Here is a 23,103-nt window from a genome sequence, read left to right as displayed (position 1 = left end):
TTTTGAATTATTAAAAAGTTTTTTTTTTTGCTTTTAAGAAGAAAAAATTTTTAAGTGTTTTGAAATAAAGAAAAGATATAAAGAGTGCAATTCCAGGTGAGATTTTGACTTTTTCGGAGTAGGTTAACCGATTGCAATGAAACTTTGGAATTTTGTTATATATAGTAAGACTAATCTTTAACGTAAATTTAAGCTTAAAATATTTGTTAGTTTACGAGATTTGCAATAATAACAAAAAAATTTAAACTGATATATCTTCCGTTCTAATAATCGGATTGAGGTCTACTTTTTTTTAAAATGTCAAGAAAAATAAGAGGAATAAATCTCTTTCAGAACAATTTTTTATAATTTTACAACTAAAAAAATTATTAAATAATAATTGAATAAATTTCACGCGACAATCTAAAATTCAATCACTTAAACGCTAAAATAATCTTACCAGTGTTTTCTTTAATGTTCCAAAGAAATCCAATTGTAAATGCAAGTTTAACTTATTTAATTTTAATAATTTACGAGTATAAATACAATTGCGATTTCTGCTATAGTTGACGTGCAGACGACATTGCGCACGCAGCATTCTCACGTAGCCAATTTAGTCCACGAATCACGTCAGCTGGTTACAGGAGAATGCTGCGTGCGCAATGTCGTCTGCACCTCAACTATAGCAGAAATCGCAATTGTTTATACTCGTAAATTATTAAAATTGAATAAGTTAAACATGCATTTACAATTGGATTCCTTTGGAACATTAAAGAAAACACTGGTAAGATCATTTTAGCGTTTAAGTGATTGAATTTTAGATTGTCGCGTGAAATTTATTCAATTATTATTTAATAATTTTTTTAGTTGTAAAATTATAAAAAATTGTTCTGAAAGAGATTTATTCCTCTTATTTTTCTTGACATTTTAAAAAAAAGTAGACCTCAATCCGATTATTAGAACGGAAGATATATCAGTTTAAATTTTTTTGTTATTATTGCAAATCTCGTAAACTAACAAATATTTTAAGCTTAAATTTACGTTAAAGATTAGTCTTACTATATATAACAAAATTCCAAAGTTTCATTGCAATCGGTTAACCTACTCCGAAAAAGTCAAAATCTCACCTGGAATCGCACAAGAAGTTTGTGAATTGTTCGTGTCTTTGTAAGACACGAAGAAGAAGAAGAATTTTAAGAAGCAAAAGTTTGAATTGAAAATTTACAAAAATTATAATATTTTAGTAGCATTTTTAGAAATTTGATATTTTTCCAGTACTTTTCATAAAATTCCCTGACTTTTCACTGATTTTTCTGACCCTTGGCAACCCTGTTAAATCAGAGAAATTTTTTTTTATCCTATAACAATGCACAAATTTCTTTAATTCAAAGAATCATTTTTCTTGGGGTGTACATAATATGTGTTACGTGATACAGATTGAGTTTTTTCTCTATCAATTGACTGAAATAAAAGGAGATAAATGAGGCCCTTAGCGAAGAATTTCACATTATCCTCTTTTTTTTTATTTAGTGCATATATACAGCCAAGACATTGTCTAATTGGAAAGAATCTTCTCGTGAACGCACGATGTTCGTGCTGCTGTTACTATAAGGGCAGGGTAAAATTATCCTTTAAGACGAATAAGTATTCGGTATAATAGATCAGAGATGGTCAGAAAGTATCTGTCAGAATCAGTAGGGTTCTCTATCTTCTTTGTACAAAATTGCCTCGCCTTTCGTTTCAACAGACGTGCGCGCTGGCACGAGTCTTTTAAAAACTTCAATTTAATTACCATCCCCATCAAAAACTTGCCCCAATTACCAAGTTCCTATATATATATACCTGTGTTTAAAGTCCAAGGATCAGAACAAGAAGTTGAGTTACCAACTGATACTTGAAAACTACTCTCTCGAAGCTATTCCGAAGATTAAAAGGAAAAATATTATCGCAAAAAAGTAACTCTTAAAGTATATAAACTTATATATCCCTTTGATGAAACATTGATTATATAATGAAAAATAAAGTAATGTATTTTTTCTTGATCCGTCTTTAAATGTTATTAGCAAAATTTTTTTCAATATTTTCTTTTTAGCGAAGAGCAATGTTTTGTCTGCTGAAAAATTATTCGTGATCAGGAAGTTGTTGTTGTTATACTTTAATAGCAGACTATATATTGAGATGATGCCAATTAAGAATGTTTCAATCTTGATTTGAACCGGTTCGTGAATCTTTCAATATGAAGAATGCTAATTTGAGATTTATTGAGAGGACGAGTAATAACATTATCCTTTTTCTGCAAATTTATATATATATATATATATATATATATATATATATACCTAAAATTAATTCCTAGCGCCATCTCTCTATCCTTAAGGGGACGTTTAGAATGATAAGCGGGATATGTTTTAATAACCGGCAATTAATTAATGTGAATCTCGTTTACAGTTCTGAGAATGTGCTACTGGGCTTCTAAAGTCATTAACCTATACGTAATTCCTGTTAATGGTTTCCCAACACCTGATGATGGGACTACATTTCAAATTTTATGTCTACTTTTTCACCTATAACTTCTAAAATAATATAATAAACTGTTATCAATTTCCTTCGTCGCAAGAATTAATGCATTGATATAGAATACCTAAATACTATACTGTATTCGAATAATTAACATCAAATATTTAATGGAGAACCTTGCTTCAGCTCAAGTCTTATCTGAAATACAAAAACCGAAAAAGGATATAAAGAACTAGGTGTAAACTATTTGGAATGTCTAAAAGTAATTACAGTTGATTTAAAAGTATCAAATTGATACCAAAATTGATATAAAACTTTGGATTAATTTGATACTTTCCTTTTAACTGTGAAATTGTTTTACCGTTCAATTAATGCGTTAATAATTTATTTTACTTTTGCAAAGATTTGGATATGTCTATACATTCAACACAGAAAAAACCTGATCTCAAATTGAGTACAAAATTTATACTCGATTTGATACGCATCAAAAATGAAACTGGTTGTCTCATTTCGAGTTCTAAGGTAAAAGTATCAAAATGAAACAGGTAAGTTTCATTTTGAGAAGAAGAAAAATGGAAAAATATTGTGAAATAAAGAATAATTTTGCACAAATACATGAAATATAATAATTACAAAGAAGTAAATAACACGCTAGACTTAATATATTTGATTAAAAATTGGTTGTAATCGCGTAATAAAATAATAAAGGAAATATGTTTTTAGGTTAGAAAAATGAGAACATGTGTTTTGACAATAGGAACGGTACTACCAACTTAAATAATAGCGGTAAATTTAAAAACTTATGAAATTAATTATTATCTACGTAAATAATAATAAATAATTTTTATTTAAAAACTTCTAAATATTCGTACTGGTCAAAATAATCTTTCTGGTGTTGTTGAAATATTAGAAAAATTAATTGAAATACAAAATTACTCTGCTTATGATGCCAACTTAGAAATATGAAATTCCAGCCAGTATCATTTTGAATAACATAAAGTTTGTCCCATAGTCATTTCGATACCCAAAAGAAAATGAGTTGCAACAAAAATGAATCCAAGTTTTTTCTGTGAATTTAAACTATCATGAATCTACTTTGAGCCTATATTAAAGCTACTTTAAACCTACATTAAACCTAATTTGATAAAGCATTCAACTTAATTTGGACCAACTTTAAGTCTATTGTTACATCTATATTTCCTACATTAAACCTTATTTAAATCTACATTGAACCTTATTTAAATCTACTATAAATGTACATAAAACTACATTTGACCTATTTTAAACCTTCTTTGAACTACATCGAACCTAGATTGTATTTATACTTTAAACCTAGATTTGACCTCTACATTCTACATTTGATTTACATTTTTGTTGCTTACTGATTCAATCAATTACTTATTACAACTGATTACTATAAGCCTGTAGTACATTTTTCATTGATTGTTATTTTTGTCGCAAAATATAGGGTAATTCCCAGGAAAACTCTCATGGCCCTGGCAAGTTCATCCCTAAGTAGAGCAAATCCAGAATCCAGGCGTACTGGGAAGGGCCTTGAAAGGCCCAGACCATAATTTCTGCATGGGATATATTAAACCTTAATTAATTAACTTTTCATACTAAATTGACAATAGCAAAATTTTGTTTATGATATAGATATTAACTTGAAATTTTTTTTTCTTTTTCTTTTTCTATTTTTAATTTTTTAAGACAGAAATCATCTGTATAACGTAAAATCAACACTTCTTTGAAATGTACCGTAAAATGGGGTAAAGTCGGCCGGCGCTTTAAACACTTAAATATTGTATTTCATTTATTAATTTACATTAATTCTAACTACATTTTTAATAAAACTCGGATTTCTTCTGGAAAAAAGTAATAGTTAAACTTTAAAATGATTCAAAGCGCCGACCGACTTTACCCCCAAACGCCGACTTTACCCCATTTTACGGTAATTAGCGTTTATTATACGGTAGTCTCATTATAGAAAATTTCATGCCATTTAAATTCGCTGCGGTCAATTTTCTCTATTTATCTTGTTCAAATGCATTTATCCATTAGTAAAACAGTTATATTCATCATCTATTCATCTTATTATTGGAATTCCGATACACTATATATATATGCTACTTGGCGTGAATCAGTGTAAATTCCTAACGTAGTTTCAGAAATGCAGTAGCTCATCTCTTGAAATTTCTCTCTCTCTCTCTCTCCAATATATTTCATCACAGAGAGGCACATAACTGAAATTTGTAATTCATCCTATTTCTAGCAAAGAAATTTGAACGAGATTTTGAGAAAAATATAGAGAGTGGAAAAAATAAAGAAATTAATAATTTATCCTTGAAATTTGCATCAATGTCTGATGTAGTAAAAGACTCCAAAAAAAAAAAAAAAAAAAATGCAATTACCATAGAGAGAGATCGTTAGACATTATCGGGTTTAGAGATTATAAATTCTGTTGATTGTGTGAAAAAAGAAGAATTACTTCGCAGAAGGTGATTATAGATCGAAGATCAAGGTTCGTCGTTACGAGGCTTTAATTCTCCCACCCTTCTTTTTTTATTCGATTGCAGCCCCCTCCCCTTTTCAATGAAGATGAATTTCTTTTCAATATATATTTCTGCCTACATTACGAAAAGATCTCGTCGCTGTTTCAAGAATCTATGTTTTTAGGTTTGTTAGTATTTTGGCTCTCATTTTCACCTATAAATTAACTGATTTTTGAACTAGAAAATGATCTAATTTCAAGGTTATGTTAACCTATTTTAACCTCGAAAACTCAACGGCATCTTGATCTAGAAATTGACCTAATTTTAAGGTTATGTTAGTCGAGTTTAAGGCTGTATTTTGCCTATTGGCCCTTATTTATCATCTAATTTTGAGGTTATGTTTTCAGATTTGTTAGTATTTTGACCTTGAACATTGACAGGTTATAAATCAAATGACCGCTGGTCTTAGGTTTAAACATAACCTCAAAATTCGTAATTGAACCTCAATGTTCAAGGAAAAACTAGTATAATAAATCTATGGGTTTGAGATGAAAAGCGGCAAACGTAACCTAGAAATTAGACCAATTTCTTGGTCAAGAGATCGAACATAACCTCAAAATTTAAGATAAGATTTCAAACTCTTATATCAAGAAATTAAAATTAGTAAACATAACCTTAAAATTATGTCAAAACTCAGAGCTGAAGTACAAACATAACCTCGAAAATTCAAGATTTAGAGGTGTTATATATATTTATATGTATATAAATTTGCCTAGTGTACCGTTCAATTCTCATGCCTCAACAAGCGCATTTTTTGTTGGCATAAATCTCATAACAAAATATCTTTTCTAGCGGTTCGTTGACCTGAAAACTTAAATGTCGCAAAGGAACAGATAAGGGATATCCTAATGCAAAATTGATCGATTTTTTTCTGCTCGGAAAATATTATCCCACATGTCTTGATATATTATTGAAAATCATTTTCCAAAAATTCCACGATTAGATAGGGCACATGAAATTTGCATATAAGTTAGAATCATTAGTTAACAGAATCATTTAAAAAATTTCCCTTTACCCAACTATTTATTGAAAAGATTCTAATCTAACCAAATATTAATTTGTCAAAATTCACATTGAACGGAATTTAAAGTGATTCGGATTTTTAAATATAAAAAATTCCAATGAACCAAATATCTTTATTTGTTCGAATTTTTATTTGCACAAATTATTATTTTTTTCGAAATTTTTAAAACGCCGAATTTTCACTTGTCCGAAATTGCAAATGACCAAATAAACATAACATAATAATCAATTCGTTTAAAAAGAAATTCTGTCAATTAGAAAAATGATAATAAGTCTAAATAATTATTTCTAATAATAATAATAAAATAAAATAAGATTTTCACTAATATCAATTTTTATACGTGAAATTCATGCGCACTCGCATTGCATTTTATTTTTCACTTTTGAAAATGTTCATAAAAAGGTGCGATAATATATCGCATGTATATATATATATATATATATATATATATATATATATATATATATATATAACATTGTTAATAAATCATTTGTTCGTCTCATTTACATTTAAAAAAAAAGGAGAAAAAGAATTTTGAAAAGTTTTATCGAAAAAGTTCTTGAACGCGAGTCAAGTGTATGCGCGGTAAGTCCTCTTTAAATCAGTTTTATGTCCCGAAGGCTCCTCAGATAAGACAAGTCGTAATTGTTATCTGGCGAGCGAAAATATCAAGAAAGAGAAAGAGAGCAAGGAACCTTGAGATTGGAGTAGTTTTTACACTTTTGAAGGCTATTGACTTCTTAACGTCTCTCTTTCACATTTGAAGTTTTATATATATACTATATATATATATATATATATATATATGTATAATGTCTACCAGGGCAAGTGCCGATTCGCTACCGTTATCCCTAATTGCAGATATAAAAAAGAGTATCGTTATAATTCAACATTTATAGTCCGTTACAAGCAACACAAGAACTTAGTTATTTGCCCTAGAAAACTTAAAAACAAGTTTAATGAAACATTTCTTCTGTCACAATTAAAATGGAACGCATGATTATGTTCTAAAAATCAATAGTTAGAATTTTCATTTCATGGAATTTTATTTGTCACAATTATTTTTGAGCCGAATTTTTATTTGTTCGAATTAGTATATTTTGCAAAATTTTCATTAAAACGATTTTCTATATTACAGAATTTTTATATAACCGAAAATTCACTTCACAGAATTTTTAGTTGTACGAATTTTTATTTGTCAGAATTTTTATTTGCTTGAATTTTCATTTAACATAATAGACATTTTAAAGAATTTTCATTGGGTTAAATTTCATTACATAGAATTTTCATTTTATTCTTTCAGATGAATTTTCATTTGTTCGAATTATTATTATATTAACTGATTTTTCACACAACAGAATTTTTACAGAAAAATAATTTAAAAGAATTTCTAATTGATAGAATTTTCATTTGTTCGAAATTGCAAATGTCCGAACAAACAATCGACAGAAAGATTTCGGTGCGATTTTTAAAATCAACCAATCAAAAATTATCCATAAAATTGTGATTGGTTGATTTGAAAAATCGCGCCGAAATCTTTCTGTCGATCGTTTATTCGGCCATTTGCAATTTTGGACAAATGAAAATTCTATCAATTAGAAATTTTGTTAAATGATTTGTCGGTTAAGTAAAAATTCTGTAGTATGAAAAATCAGTTAATATGGAAATTATATTGAATAATAATTCTAACAAATGAAAATTCATCTGAAAGAAAATTGTAGGCAATGAAATTCAACCCAATGAAAATTCTTTAAAATGCCTATTATGTTAAATGAAAATTCTGACAAATAAAAATTCGATCAAATAAAACTTCTGTGAAATTAATTTTCGGTTATATAGAAATTCTGTAATAGGTATAGAAAATTTTAAATTTCGCGCACAAATAGAATCTGTTATGGATATATATATATATATAAAACATATAGAAAGTAAACTCACATGAGTAAAAAGTTTAAATCCTTGGTTGGTTTCTATTGTCCCCACTCGCCATTTGTCATAATTATATGGTGAACTACCGCACCCTGCTCTAGTAAAAATTTAGTGACTTTATTGTTAAAATTAAAAGTTACTATAAGGTTACTAAATTTTCACTAGAGCAGGGAGGGGTAGTTGACGAGGATTATAGAATTTGAAAATTCTACAAAATTGTCCAAAATTATTTCCATTGTCAATAATATTGATAAGATAAAAAAAATTAATAAAAAGGAAATTCCTAGAGTATGGCAACACTCTAATGATAAAAAATTCCCTATATTATATATAAAAATACATAACTAGTACTATATTTTTTTTTTCATTTTATCTTTCACAATATCGAAATATATATTTTTCAAAGTGTATTTCAAATTGAAAGTAAATTTATTTTTTTTTTTTTTAAATTGCAAATGAGTTTTGCATTCTAACTGTGTGAAAAAAAGAAAAGAATGTGTGTGTGGCTTGTGTGCCAATTGCTGATACTGAATATTGAAATCGTCTCTGTGATGGCAAGGTTTACTGCAACCGCAAATTTTATTTTCTGCCGGGCAAAATTGAGTGTTGAATATGATATCAAAAAGTCGGCGCCTATGCTTTCCAACCGGTAAATGATACTGAATGAGAATGTTTTCTATATATATATATACATTCTCATTCGTAGGAGTGAATTTTCTCTCAAGTTTTTCAATTATAGAGCACAACAACAGGGTCTCAACTTCCCACGGTTGGCAAAGTTCTGTGAGTCTCTCTCTTTCTCTCAACAACCTATTCGACCGGGTTGCTTTTCTTTATATTCACATTTTAGCATTGTGCCTCTAAACAAATTTGCATTCTAAAGACCATACCGATAACCATCTGTTATTCACAGTATAGTGTAGCATTTGCTTCTTAAGATTTGTTCATCTTTCTCGCGCGCACTTGACTTCCTCTTTTTTTTTTTTGTAAAATAATTATTTCCTTGGATTGAGTTACAACAATGTGTTTAATAAGTGTTATTATGTTATATAACAATTCATTTGTTTTTTGCGAAGAATTGTAATCTAAAATTAGATAAAATTAACTTTTTGTTTAATTAAATTTCATGCACGGAGAAAAAAGATTTCTTTTATAAAGTAACTTTTACTACTTTCAGAGTAAAACTGGACCAACTCGAAGTTTCTGCGCATCTCTGGCAATTTTTACTCCAAAAATAGTAAAATTTACTCTAGAAATAGTAAAACTTACTACGGAAACAGTAAAATTTACTACAGAAATAATAAATTTTACTATTTTTGGAGTAAAAATTGCCAGAGATGCGCAGAAACTTCGAGTTGGTCCAGTTTTACTCTGAAAGTAGTAAAAATTACTTTTTCTTTTTCTCCGTGTGTGAATATGTGAAAAAGGAAGAGAGCGAGAAAAAGAGGTCATAGAAACACTTTTTATTTTCCACTTTCCGCTTCTATAATTTTCTATTTGTTTTAAATACTTTTTACTTACGAATTCCTTTTTCCATAATTAACTAATAGATATTAGGTATATCAAAGAAGTTGAAAATAAAAAATTGCGAAGCTAAAATTTAAAAGACGCGGGAGCAACAAGAATTTAGAGATGTAAATGTGAGAATGAAAGAGTAAAAATAGAATTTAAGAAATAGAAAGTTAAAATTAGTTATTTAAAAATTCAATTTGTAAATAAGATTCGAAAATAAATAAAATTGTGACAATCCTCGGAGATCAATATAAAAATATAATTCGCACAAAATTAGATTTGCAATTTTAATAGTAAAATGAAATTTTATTAAATTAATTAATTAAATTAGTGTATCATGTATATAGAAATGTACAGAAATTTGCTGGGTATCAATGAAAGTGGGTTTTTGACCTTTTCGAACTCCCGGGTGTTTGTTTTCATCGTAACGGCGCGAAGACATTCGACTAGACCCATCGTCCCTATTTCAAAACGTTAAGATTAAAGTTTCTCTTCATTTGACATTGACTGATTACTCTTGCCGACTAAAGTTATAAATCCATATCTAATGGTTTACTGGTTAGTTCAGTCTTCTCGGCTGTTTCCGAGGTCGAAACGATTCACCACTAATCGGCAAATTCGCCTCGCGAAATTTCAACGAAAGTGCTTGAAATCAATTCCTTTCATCCTCTCCTCCAACAAATCCTTGAGAAGTGATGTTAATGCTTCTTCTTCTTCCTCTTCTTCTTCTTCTTCTTCTTCTACCGAGCTCAACAGAAGAACAAGTTACCTATATAGATATTATAAATTGAATTGGTTTCGATTTTATAAGTGCCTATATTATTAATATAAATCCATTTTCAATTTTAAGATTTTAAAGAAAATTTTCAATTTTTAAATTATGTATATAGATTAGATCAGTTTAATAGGATCTTTGGTAGAGATATATTTTTATTTGTTTTTAGTATATTAGTCAAAAGTACAAATAGAAAAAAAAATTTGAAGTTCGATTTGCTCCATCACGTCAGGATTTTTTTCTAGCCTCAAAGAAGTAACTCTCAAAATTCTTTTGGGTTTGAATTCTAGGGATTTTTTTGGGTCAAATTTTAAAATGAACTAATTATTGTCTGAGTAATTTCGAAATGGTTATTAATTTCTAAATTCGCACCCAAAAATTTTGGATGAATGTTAATTCGAACGAATGAAAGTTCTGTTAAATGAAAATTCAATGAAATAGAAATTCTGTTAAATGAATTTTTGCTTATTGTATAAAAATTCTGTAATTTGAAATATCGGTTATTTGAAAATTCTGTCAACTATAGTAAATTCGAATAAATAAAAATTCGGCTAAAAAAAAATTCTATATCTAATGAAATTGATTTTGTGTGTCTAAAAGAAATTTTTTTTTCCTCTCATTCATTCTATGATTTCTCTGTTGTTATAATTACGATTTGTCTGGTTGATTGTCTGCGATCGACCTCCAGAAGAAGTCAACGATCTTAGATCGAACAGTTATATTTCCTGCAGTAGTCGTGTTGCTCGCCTGAGCAAATGGAACAAGTCTGCGACAAAAAGGCGGCTTCACGCTTGCTTTTATTAAGCCACAATATGGCACTGTAGTGAGAGAAAGAGCAGTAAACCCAGATTCTACAATGAACTTAAACTTCCTACATGGTGCTTTCGATTGTGCCAAATGACTCTTGAGAGAATTTGTTCGAGAGTTTGAATTCTAAAATCAAAATTTCTCCCAAGTGAACGATATACGTATCATAAATGACAGTCCAATATTTCAGTTTTAATCTTTATTTTATTATATATATCGATAATAAATTTTTGCGACAACGAAATAAAATAATTAGTTTAAAAAAAAAAATAATTTAAATAAATCTCTATTTTAATATGGAATTATTTTGGCGAGCATACCCGAGGCGAAATTTGAATCCTTTTTAGCTTCCCTTAGAACCTAAATAGGCCCTCTTTACGATCTTGTAGACTCCCGTAGGCCCTCCTTTGAATCCAAACGTGGAAGAAAGGTAAATTTGCGACTGGTTGAGGAAGCTAAAGAGGGTCTAGTTCGATTAAAAAAGTACAAAAAAATGCAAAAAAAAAACTCTTTTAATTATTTTGATTAAAGCAAAATGAATTTTTTCTTCATACAATATTTCTTTAATTACCCTTTAAAAACTGGAATTAACATATTTTGAAGCGTTTTCAAAAAATTAATAGAATTAGAGCAATTTCAAAATTTTCAATATTTTAATCAATTTTTAGACCCTACTTTAAATCCAAACGTGGAAGAAAGGGAAATTTGCGACTAGTTGAGGAAGCTAAAGAGGGTCCGTTTAACTCTACTTTACTCCTTGTAAATTAGGGCTTAAATTTCGCCTCGGGTAATTATCCCATAAAAATTATTTATTAGAATTTTAATTTTAATGAATTAAGATAGAATTTTTTTTTTTTCTGTTAAAAATTACCTAAAAAATCTATTAATGTAAAACTTTGTTTAAAAAGCAAATTCCATTAATAGCTAATTTAAAAAATAAAAGGCTAAAAATAAAATGATATCTAATAAAATTCTTTAAAATGAAAATTACTAACAAATAGAAGATTATTTTATTTATCATGCGCCTACTTTAAAATTCTGATTTAAAGAAAAGATTTCTTAGCTCGTTGCTGACCTTCATAATTGCCACCAGTTGCGCTGACAAGGATGAAAAAATAAACCCGTTTATTCGATATTTATCCCTCGTATTCTTCAATTACAGTCGATGACATTGTAAATTAACGCTTCATTCGTGTTATATATATATATATGTACCATATTCTGGTGGAAAAAAAATTAAAATTCACACGCGACTTTCGCGTGAATTCGTCCCTCTAATTAATTCATCGAATTAAATACGTGTGATATATTATTATATGTTAAGCCCGAAAATGTCGTTGGCATTTGAAAAGCTGGCGTAAATTCCATATGCAATATTCTCATATAATGAAATTATGTTGCGCAACAATGGTTACATTATTATTATTATTATTATTGATGGCTCGTATAAATCCTTTTATTTTAGTCCAATGATCTCGTTACCTAAAATGTAATGTCGTGCTCTTGTTTTCGTTATATTCAGCGTCACGAGTTTATATGTATTATTATATATTTGAAATGCATAAGAGTCTTCTGCTAGTTGCAGTGAGTTGGACCCCGGCAGTGTCGTGCCAACTCGCTCCAATGCCAAAAACAAGCCTGCTGGTGAGCTTGGTTAGTGATTTTTCAGCCGGAAAATTACCTCTAGTGTTATTTACGCCTGACAGTTGCACGTATACCAGTAACCACACGGACACGCCCCGAAAGTCACTTCTGCACCACGCGTCATAATGATAATGATAATGATGATGATGATGATCATTGAACCGATTGCCATCGGTCATTAACACATGACAGATTCATGCCCCTCTCAGTAGGACGATGAACGTGTTTCGACTTAAATGATGTGAATATTATTCCAATGCTTTTATACTTTACAATTATGAAAATTATTTTATGCTAAAAATTTAAACATTGCCCTAGTAAAAATTGCGAACTATTTCCGTACTAATCCGGAATTATTTCGAAAAAATCCGGTTTATTGTCAGGTTTTTGTCATCCAAAAATTAGTTCAAAAAAGTTCAATAATTATAAATCAAACGTAAATTATCCTTGACCACAAAAAAATAGAATTTAAAAGAACCAGTATAGACATGTTTGAACCGCAAACTTGAAAGGTACACGCAGTAGGAAACTTTCAGCACCTTGTAAACCCATTGCGGTGTATATACAGTCATCCTTATGGCATTTTGTTTTGAGGGCATGTTAAATGGAGACAGGAAGTCCAAGCCCATGACCTTATGGCTAACTTATCAGAACTCCATTATCAAGTAAGTCGTCAATTTGAGCGTGCCAGAGAACTTTGATCCTCTTCTCGACAACAGTATTATATATATACGTGAAGATGTACGTTTTGCGGTAATGGGAGAGCCACGGTTTGTTGAATAACTTTCCAACCCAAAACAGTTTCAAAGTCTAGGTTGTGCGAATGTCCTTCACAATGTAGTGTATATATGTTTAACACTCTCTCCCTCTTTCTTTGGATGAAGAGTTAAGTCAAGGTTTGTTGGTCCTTGTCAACACACAGAGATACAAACATGGTAAAATTTATCCTTGTCTCTGTCACTCTAACTTATCTTGATTTAGACATCTGCTTTACTCATCTGATTTTCTGTCTTCCACTTATGTATACTACTAAACCAAATATCTGAAGATTTTTAAAAGGCATTAAGTTGATACCGAATTGGATCTAATTTATATCAATATTTGGATTAAATTAATACCCATGATTGGATCAAAATTAATATCAACATTTGAATCAAAGTATTAACAATATTTGCATCAACTTAATACCAATGTTTGGAACAAATGATGTTTTGATCCAAATATCTGGAACAGGTATAAAGCCGTTTATATAGTTTTTTTTTTTTTGTTAAATTTAGTGTCAATTAGAACATTCAAATTTGCCGCACTTAAATATGAATTAACAGAAAAATGTGTGTTTGTTTTTAAATAAACGAATGGGGCAAACAGTCATCAGATGTGTATTTGAATAAAAGTTTCAAAATTGAAAATTACTATACTAAAATATTTACCATGTACACTAGAACGTCAATCGAGAACACGTCAGTCGAGAACAGAGCAAGGGAACACTTGAAGGGAAGTGGGGAAGCGGGTAGAATTTAGGTTATGACTGACGCCAAAGTCGTACTTGTGATTTTTAAATTTAAGGTGGATTCAGTGCCCCACTAGTGAAAATCCCCTAGATAGAATTCACATTGTTGCGTAAGGCCCTTCATACGGCCCTGAGTGTTTTTATTTTCGAGCGATAAAAATCGCGTCAATCGAGAACAGCACTGCACATTCGTCTGTTCTCGATTGACGTTTTAGTGTATTTCATTTATCGAACTGTTGTTTTTATTTAATTATTATATATGTCTGTGTTAAAATTTTCGACAATTTAAATACTGTTTGTATCCACAGTAATTGTTTCACGTAATTGACATTATTTAATTGGTATATGTATTGACATTTTGATATGTAATCAATTGCTTACACATTCTAGAATTATGAAACACACATGTAGTGGATTCTTGTCGTTATTAAATATATCCGTTATTAAATATAAATAATAATAATAAATGTCAAAAACCGCAATTTGACTTTTCATACTGTTCATATAGATCAAAAGGTTATTTCAAAATGTTGACTAATGTCAAAATACTAATGTCAACTAATACCCAAAAATAAGTTTTACGAAGCATCTAAAGATTTTAGTTTTATAACATTAGAACATATTGAAACTGAATAGGTTATTTGTAAGTAAAACACGTATAAGATGAAAGATAAGAAATTGTAACAGATAAATTAAGACTTTATTGAACAATTATAATGTTAATTTAACAAACATAGAATTTACTTTAATGTAGATTCTTTACTGAATTCTTTAAGTGAGCCGTACCAAGTTTAATGCTATCCGCAGTACTATAATAGCACGACTGACAAAATCCTTCAACCCGGAATTGCACTCAGGTACCTTAAGTACCTGGTTTTCCCTTTCCACCTGAATTTTACTTAAAACCTTAAATATTTATAAATATCGTTGTATCTCCAACAGAACATGTAAAATTTTATTAACGTTAAATCCAGAATCAATAAATTCCAAAGATGATCTTCACTTTAAAAATTAATAAAAACTGCTGTCAAGTTGTAATGTAAATTTTCTGATGAGGCTAAAGTCCGCAACGTTTTTAAAAACGAAAAATTAAAATAGAATTATTTTTTCATGTCAATTTATCTCTAATTTTAATTTGCACAAACTTTCAAGAAATTAATACTTTTATAAAAACCAGTTCCCCCCGAATAACTTTAATTTTAACCCAAATTAATAGATATTGTCTAATTATTTTTTCGTTTTCGTTTATAAAAACGTTGCGGACTTCAGCATCATATTTTCTGTACTTATTTCAAAGATTTTTAATTTCAATTAAACTTTCCAAAAGAAAAAACTATTTTTTCTACCAACAGACCAGGAAAAATTATAATTTTATGTGTAGGGCAATAATTTTTGCTGCGCGCGGCTCGTTTACACACACACACCTTTGAGTCTGTATTTATAAGGCTAACGGCCTTTTAAAAGACACATCATTCCGAGAAGCCCTTTTCGTGTTCTTGAAGCCGGAAGAGTTGAAAGGCAAGAGGTCGTTCGTTAACACGAATAAGGCAGTGTGTATTAAACTTAATACTACGCACGGACCTTCGTGTAATTTTCTTTCTTGTCTTTTGGTGAATTCTCTCTTTCGCCCTCTTTCTCTCTCTCTCTCTGTTATCTTTAGATAATAATGCATGTAAATTACATTAACGTAACGTGACCACCGCATACACATACACACATGCGGCTTTCGAATAAGTTCCCAGCAGTCAACGGCCTGTCCACTCTCTTTATAAAAGACAACCGCGGCCAGCAGCAGCAGCAGTGCTTTCATATTATGCGCATCCCAAGCATGACTATGTTATAAATGTTCACGTAGTTGGCACTCGAGTGAATCATATGCCGCCTTTAAGATTCAGAGCGCAACTCCTAGGACAACCTATACAAATGTCATATACATACATCCACATATATATATATATATATATATATGCCTCATGCTTCCAAACTCTCCAACACAGGAATCTCGCATATTATATTTTACTCAACATACGCATAAATTTCTCAAAAGAAATTTTGTTTTTTGTTTTTGACATTTGCGGAATTTGTTGTGTTTGAAATAATTTAACTGAGCATAATATATCTTTCTAGACATATATCTAATTTTGAAACAGTAGAAAAATTTTCAAAAAATTATTTTTCGATTTTCTATGAAGGAGAAATTACTTCCTACTCTGGAGAATCACTTCTTCTTCTTAAATGACTTGAGGCTTAGCCAACTGTCAGAACAATAAACTTAAAAGACGAAAAATTTCTAGAATAAACTACATGATACACTGTTGGTAATACAGGTTAGATAACAGTAAGGTAAATCCAGCTTATAGGAAATTTAAGATTGAATCAAATATATTCGCTTGAAAACGGACAAGTCGAGAACAAGGAAAATGACTTTGCCGTGCTTTGAATTCGTTCATGAATCATAATACTGCCGTATGATGTAAAAACTTAGGTAACCGACATTGTCGCTTAGGCTGATTTCAGTAGTAATAAACAGGCTACAATCAAAGCGCATAGGCCGTACATTGATATATATAATCGATCTTAATAACAATTTCTAACTTTAATCAGAAAGGAAACAAAAATAAAACAATGGGAGGTTAAAGTAAGACTACTGAAGTAAAGCTCCCGTTGGGCAAAACAATGAGAAACAAACTCAAATTGAGTGAGAAACATCAATTATAATTGTAACGCGGGAAAATGTCAACACCGGGTTTCAAACACTTTAAATATACTTAAACCTTGAACATGGGGTATACAGTTAAGATATTAAACTGTTGAAGACCACAACATTGCAAGGTGACACTGCAGATACACAAAAGATGATTACATAGTTTCACAGAGAATTATAAACAGCAGAGGTCACAGCACGATAATAGTGTGTCACTTCAAACTCAGATAAAACCAGTAAAATTCATGAAAAATCACACGGAACAGAATAAAACAATAAAATAGGTCCTCAGAGTGACACAAAAAATTTGGACATTTCACAACAAAAAGGTTACGATGAGCGAGGGTAGAGGTCACACTCGCTTATAGAACAAAACTCAAAATCGGATCAGGATTAGAATGAACTTCGAAGAACACATCAGAGAGCACGTGGCAGAACGAACGGTTTAATCAAAAAGGTTATAAAGTTGCTTTCAAAAGCAGAACAAAAATCATATGTATTCACATAACAGAACTTGGCTAATAATGAACTAAAACTTGTTTGAACAAATCAATGGTAAATGCATGGAGTGCCGGAACATATTCCGTCCGAACACCACCGCTGCCAAGTTCGGAGAATCACTTATTTCTACTCTAGCGCCACTAAACGTAGTTCCCTGATAGTTCCCACTAGGTGTTCAAATTGACACTTTTGTCGGTACTAGCATAGATAAATATAGTTATTTATATTTAAAAAATTAATTAAAACTTAACATAATCCTAAAATTTACTTGACTATTCAAAAAAGAAAAGTACTCGGGGGTTTTTGGAGTCGCTGATTACGAATCCGGTGTTAGTTTTCAAAAATTCAAAATGGCGGATTCAATATGTCGGACAAATTTTTGAAATTGTTAGATTTGCTGAATTTTGTTACTCGGAGGTTTTCGGGGTCGCTGATTACGAATCTGAAGGCAGATTTTTAAAATTTTCATAATTTAAAATGGCGGATTCAACATGGCGGATAAAATTTAAAAAATTGACCCAATTCGTTTCAAACTCGCTTCTCGAGGGTTTTTGTGTTTTTTTTTAAATTCGTCCACCATATTGGATGCATCTTTGAATTTTTAGAAATTTCAAAAATCTGACTTCAGATTCGGAATTAGTAACCCCAAAAACCCTCGACAAGCGAGTTTGAAACGAATTGGGTCAATTTTTTAAATTTTTTCCGCCATTTTGAATTATGAAAATTTTAAAAATCTGCCTTCAGATTCGTAATCAGCGACCCCGAAAACCTCCGAGAAACAAATTCCAGACGAATCTAACAATTTCAAAATTTTTTCCGACATATTTGATCCGCCATTTTGAATTTTTGAAAACTAACACCGGATTCGTAATCAGCGACTCCAAAAACCCCCGAGTAACGAGTTCTAATAGTCATCCGCCATTTTGAATTACCTGCAACATTAATACTAAAAGTTTAGACATTTAAGCTATTATGGAAGCAGACGAAATTTTTTTTCTCTCTAAATTAGGGTAAAAATTACACACTAAAAAGTAATACTTAGTTTCAGTTCACTTTTGACTTAAACCGTTAATATTAGAACCATTTTTACTGAATTTCAACCTTGAGTATATGATTTTAAGTAGTTCTAAAATTGACTTAATCTAGTTTTAAGATAAAAATTACGCTAGTTTCCAGGCATTTTGATTTTAAGATTTCAGTATTTGTTTTTTGTGTGTGTATCTCATAAGAAGCGAACTTCTTGAATTTTTTTCTTGCAAAAAAATTTGCTTAGCCTTTTTTTCAGTGTTGATAAAAATTCAATTCTGAATAAACATGGAAATCTTTTTTTAAAATATAATAAAGTCTGTGTATATGTAGTTGTTGGAGAAGAGGGGTGGGGGAGGTAAACACACGTTTTCTATACTGGAGAAATGAAATCGTTGCCAACTTTATATATATATATATATATGCATATACAAAGCTCCTGTCGAGTTGGCAGATGATCGATGCCACTACTGTATATCCCGTGGAATGTCAGCGGCTATTTTTCCAACAATCATTCATCGACGATCATCATCACGATATGGGATATATGTTACAAAAGGCATTTGTCCTATACACATCCCTCTGCTTTATACAAATGACTAGTCATGGGGGACGAGTTCATCGACTGTGCCTTAATGTGATTGTGATTAAATGACATGTCTTACCAGTCAAAAAAATAAGAAAAAAAAATCCGTACCACAAGTGTTGAAGTTATTTATTACCCTCGTGTATTTGTAATATTCTTCTGCTAATATCTACTTGCAAACTCATAATTATACACTCGTTAAATATACATCTACATGAAAAATTAATCATAAAAATTAATTATTCAAGAATATAATTTATCGTATATATCTGTGTCTAGGAAAATAGTAAAATTAGTAAATGAAAATTTTAGTTATAATAATTTTTATGAAATTTATGTACTTCATTTAAAATATCCAACTTGAAAGAAACTTAGAAAAAGTGAAATGGAAGTGAAATTGGAAAAAAGTGGAAGAGGAAATGAAAGTAGAAATAAGAATTGGAAATTGTAGTGGAAGTAGAAATTGGAAAAAGTGGAAATGGAAATAGATTTACATAATCGACCCAAAATTTCAATTTTTGAACGAGGATCGCTTTCAACTATTTTCACTCTATAGAGTAATGAAACGGAAAATGACAATTGAAGTATAGATAAAAATTGACTTGACACTGAACTCTTTGGAGCGTGACATTGTGATGAGGAATTACATTGCATGATTTGCCGGTTTCGCATGAATAAGGAAGGGGGTTTGGTATTTATATCGTCATCTAGTTGACCAAGTGGGTATGTCTGCTATGGATATAACCTAAGAGGACGACAACGACGACAACAACAACGACGCGAGGAGTGAAGGGGGATTCTCTTCTCTTTCTCGACAAGTCAAGAGAGTCGATGACCTGTTTTTCTTTCTCGCTCTTTTGCAGGTCGCAACTTGTAGCAATGCACCTGCACCACCTGCAGTTTCGACTTCTCAGTATTGCAGGGTTTTGATCTTGGCAGATTCCATTCTTACCGACGTAACCCGATCACTTTGATCACCTCCGCCTTTAAAGAGAGAGATTGAGCTAACGCAAAAAAAAAGATATCTTCTCTTCGTCGCGCGTCCAACTGAAAATTCGACATGCGACTCGAAATAGTAGTATGGGACCGGATTTCACCGTGGTTCTCAATCTATAATATAAGAATTCATTGTTTCCTTCGTTCCTGTTGATGTTGATTCCTTAACTATTATATCTTTTGAAAAAAAAAAATTTTTTGTCACATAAATTGAAAGCTAATTAAATTATTTGGTTGTCGTAACCAAATTTTAATTAGGACAGCAAAAATGATCATTTGGCTTTTCAGACCAAACTATTTTGTTGTGTTCACCAAATTATGTTGTTGTAAATAAATTTTGGTTGGAATTTAAAAATGTTCAACCAAATAATTTTGTTGGCCCAACCAAATGTTTGGTTCAAATAACTATATAATTTTGTTTCAGTCAATCAAAATTTAGTTACGACCACCAAAATTACCTATAACCAAACAATTTTGTTACAAACAAAAAAGAAATTGTTAACAGTTCGAATTTTTAGAAATTCGACCCACTTGGAAAGATTCCCCGGAAAGTGCCCCCTGGAGGTTCCATCAGAATTCCGCCGGAATTTCCAACGTAATTCTGACGGAATTCCGACGGAATTAGGACTCTAAAAATTTTGAAAAAAATTAATCGGAAATTCTTTGGAACTCCGACGGAATTACGTTGGAAGTTCCGGCGGAATTCTGATAGAACCTCCAGTGGACACTTTCCGGGGAATCTTTCCAAATGGGGAATTATTAAAAGTTCGAACTATAAAAAAATCAAAATTTCAAAATTTAGAATTATTATAAAAGGATTGCGTCGCCTGGGGGGGGGAAGATTGTGCCATCTTAGATCAATGATGAAGACTATGCCTTTTCGTACAAGCGGTGAAAACTATCTCTGTTCGGACGAACGGTGAAGAAAATATACCTTTTCAAAAATGCGATAATCTGTTTCTTTATTTTAACTTATCAGTACACTGACGCGAAATTGTTTATTGAATTTGAATATTTTTAAAAATAATTTTTATTATAAAATGATTAATTTTTCATTATTTTTTTTTAAATTAATTTAAAACCTTTCAATAAAATATGACCTAATTCGTTAAAATTATTTTACTAACATTTTTTATTTTTTTTTTTTTATTTTTATGATTCAAAACTTTTAACATTTGTTTGAAATAAAAAATAAAAATGACTCGCTGCATTTAATAAATAATAATTTATTCTTCTTTATGGTAATTATTATTGCAGATAAATAATAAAAATGTAATGATACTATTATTCTCTCTTTTACTATTAATTATATTATATATTTATGATTTGCTTTGCCTTTTTAATAATTTAACAAATATTTATATCTACATGAATGGAAATTATTAATTTTCCTGTTGAAGGAGAAAAAGAAAAAAAATCTTATTATAAAAAATCTGAATTAGATGATAAAACATTTATTCCATTATTTATATTTTACACAATCTCTATGACTTATTTTTTCTGTTTTTTTTTTTTTTTTTAATCAAAACTAAATAATTTTTTTGGTATCAGAGTGAATAAGATAACAATACAGAAACTAATGTTTTTTATTTTTATTTTATTGAAAAGGTGTCACGAATTTTTTTTAGTGTTCGTTTATACAGAAAATATTACTAAGAAAAGAAAATAAATATTGTACATTTTTTATTTGACTTAAAAAGTAATTAAATTTATTGAAAATTTTTTTATTTCAGATTTTTTGTTTAATCAACCATGATATTTTTAATATTCTCGTTTAATTAAAGTGAATTTATATTATTGAATGAAAAACAAATTTTTATGAAAGATATTTTATTTGTCTCAAATGAATATTAAAAATTTTGAATCATAAAAATAAAAAGACAATAAAAAATGTTAGTATAAAATAATTTTAACGAATTCGGTCATATTTTAGTGAAAGATTTTAAATTAATTTAAAAAAGTAATGAAACATTAATTATTTTTAAAAATATTCAAATTAAATTACCAACTTTTTGTCATTGTACTGTCAACTTAAATAAAAGAAACGTCTAATTTGATACAATTTTCAAATGTTCGAGAATTACCAAAAAATTGAAATTCTAAAGTTCCAATTAGCAGAAAATCAAATTTCCAAAATTTCGAACTATCAAAAGTTATAGGATTGTTAAAAATTGTAATCTCCAAATTTATATACAATTTTCAAATGTTCGAATTACCAAAAGATTGAATTTCTATATATATATATGCTTTTTTGGAAAATTAAAAAATTTAATGAAAAACACAAACTTGAAACTCGAGAGTCGTTTGGAGCTTTAAAGAGCATATTTTCTATTATGGGGAAAAATTTATATTCCCTCGCAGTAAAAGGGATAATTTTCTTCTTCTTCTTCTTTTTTTTTTTGTCCTTTACACATGAACGATAAAACGAGTGTCGTTCCGCTTTGGAATATTAGTTGTTGTATATACTGCGTATGCGAGTTCTGTCGCGCGCGCGATGGTTATTTAGAAAATTCCTCGCTTCTTACTGCCGTGTCCAATAATGCAAGTCGTCTACATGAAAACGAATGCCTGCATCTCATTATATATTTGCCTCGTATAAGACCTATACAAAAGGCGTCGAGTGGGTCTCAGCGTGAAAATTTAAGAAATTGCAATTTTACACGTGAGAGTACCTCTTCTACTTCTTCTTTTTCATCCTCTTCTTTTTCTTATACATTTTTTTTTTTTTTTTTTTGGTTTACAAGATAATCAATTGGAATATTTTATTTCTGTAATATTTAATTTCATCAGCATATATAATTATATTTGGATTCGCATTCCATGTTTAATCGTAAATTAGTGTATGTATATAGCTATATTTCTCTTTCGAATTGTTTTTATTATTGCATCCTTGTGGTTTGTAATGACAAACATATTTTTTTTTTTGTTATGCAGGATATATATCATTATTGCAAAATAGATAGCGATTTTAATAATAATGAATACTATCGTTGTTCTCGTTATTGGAGGACGATTACGTAACTTTTTATAAACTTTATATA

General features: G+C 29.8%; 1 protein-coding gene across 1 annotated transcript in view; it reads left to right on the top strand.

Moving 5' to 3' along the window:
• Positions 1-23,103, top strand: part of LOC127280271 (probable G-protein coupled receptor Mth-like 1) — a 286,104-nt gene that overhangs the window by 163,335 nt on the left and 99,666 nt on the right. The window lies entirely within an intron of this gene.

The sequence above is a fragment of the Leptopilina boulardi genome, unplaced genomic scaffold, assembly GCF_019393585.1.
Source record: "Leptopilina boulardi isolate dan_hultmark-lab unplaced genomic scaffold, ZJU_Lbou_2.1 LbouV2_231, whole genome shotgun sequence".
NCBI lineage: Eukaryota > Metazoa > Arthropoda > Insecta > Hymenoptera > Figitidae > Leptopilina > Leptopilina boulardi.
This window is presented reverse-complemented; position numbering and strand designations above follow the sequence as displayed.